Consider the following 2,108-nt stretch of genomic DNA (forward strand, 5'->3'; position numbering starts at 1 on the left):
GTGCAGGCTGGAGGAGACTGCGCTGGTGCTTAGACTCACTCCTGCAACCTCAGGCATAAGAGACAGGTGCAACAAGGGTGAAAACTATTACACACACACGCACACACACACACACACACACACACACACACACACACACACACACACACACACACACACACACACACACACACACACAGACAGACACACACACACACACATACAGACACTAGCAGTGAACTATAATTGCACAGATCTCCATCTGGCCTGAGGAGAAAGGACATATATGCGTGAGAGACAGAGTGTGTGTGTAAGAGAAACACAGAGGAAATGGAGAGAGAGAGAAAATGTGTGTGTGTATGTGTGTGTGTGTGTGTGTGAGAGAAAGAGAGAGAGAGAGAGACCAGTTCCACTACAGCATGTTGAGAAAACAGAGGAAGAGACGAACATGCCTGACCACGGGAACACTCAAGCGATTATACACTCACACTCACACACACACACACTCACACTTACTGAATGCAAGGAACAGGGGGAGCGGCGTGTGTGTGTGTGTATGTGGGTAGGTGTGTGTGTGAGAGAGAGAGTAACAGAGACAGAGAAAGTAAGCGACTGGAGATGAGAGGGCAAGTGAAAGAGATCCAGCCCTATCAGAATGCATAATTCATGACAGCTCGGTGTGTTTTTGATTCTTGTTGTACAATCTCGATTTCAGTCAGACAGATCAAAAACTCCCTCTTTACCCCCAACCTCCACCTTTCCCTCTATTCCGCTGGGTGTGAGATAACGGCTTAACGAAACATTTAGAAAAGCAAAACATCCAGTGCGCCACATTCGAGGTGGGTTGAACTCATTCCTGACATCCGAGTCGCGCTTGAGGTTCGCGCTGCGTGTGTTTCAAACTGCAGTGTGCGCAAGAGCTTAGGATTCCTTGGGGGTGATCATGTTGCCGCTCGATTCATGTGTGAGCAACACGATGCCAGCCGCACCACGCCTTTCAAAGTCAATGTTTTCACTCCGAGTCCGAACTATTAATGTCACACAGGGATGCCTCCAGCTTCAGCTCGGTAGGACACAGCGAGGGAGCGAAGGTGCGCTCTTTACCAGAAAAGAGCGTCCGGGGTGGGGGGGGGGGAGTTACGGCTGCGCCAAACGCGTACACATTTGAACGTAACTTTACTGTTGTATATACTAGAGAAATTCCCACAGAGACTACCGTCGGCGTGGTGGAACAGGAGCACAGTTGCTTTTCTGGCGCCGTCATTGAGAGCAGGCGCTGGCAGGTGATTTGCATGAGCTACTGTCTGTCTGCAAACGTTAATTCTGTCCCACCACACGGTGTTCCATCGCCACGGAGTAAGCGCAATCAATCAAGTTAACAGTGAATAGACCTAATTTATTTACAAATAATGATTTCGCCCGACTCTCTGTCAGTGAATGCCGTAGCCTACATCACAAGTGGTTCTAGCTTTGGGACGACAACAACAGTTACAAATGAACAGGAACCTATGTAATGTGTTACATATTATATTATATTATATATATCGATTGGCTCGTTTGGCGGATGAACTACTTGGTTATGACACACACCAAACAGTCGCCTACTCAAACCGGTGTCATATCCGTGGAGCCGGGGGTAAGACAATATTGCCGTAGTCCTTGGCCAAAGTTATGCCAACTGGCACCTATAGATAATCGATGCTGCGCTGGCATGTATTCTGTCAGAACAAGCTAAAAACAAACAACAGAATCGTCCTGTCCATGTGAGTTAAATATTTACCACGGTGTATTTTCAACAACCCAGATGAATGATACCTTTCACAGCTAACGCTTGCCCTGAGGAGAAACGCTACTTTCATCCACTTTGAATGCACATGATCGCTGACAGGACACGCTGAGCACAACTTCTTTTCTTAGACAGCTGAACATTGTTTTGTTCGTGGTGTATATTTAGTCACACTGAGGACAAAGTAAACTTCTATAAATCACACAACAGAAAGATTCGGGTATTCTTCAAACCTTTGGAGTGTCCAATGTTTTTCTTTTCGCCATAGGCTAGATAGTTCCGAGTTTCAATTAGGCCCACACTTTCTCTGACAAATATTTTAAACAAGGCTGCGCTGCGTACT

Source organism: Clupea harengus, chromosome 15 (genome assembly GCF_900700415.2).
Source record: "Clupea harengus chromosome 15, Ch_v2.0.2, whole genome shotgun sequence".
Taxonomy (NCBI): domain Eukaryota; kingdom Metazoa; phylum Chordata; class Actinopteri; order Clupeiformes; family Clupeidae; genus Clupea; species Clupea harengus.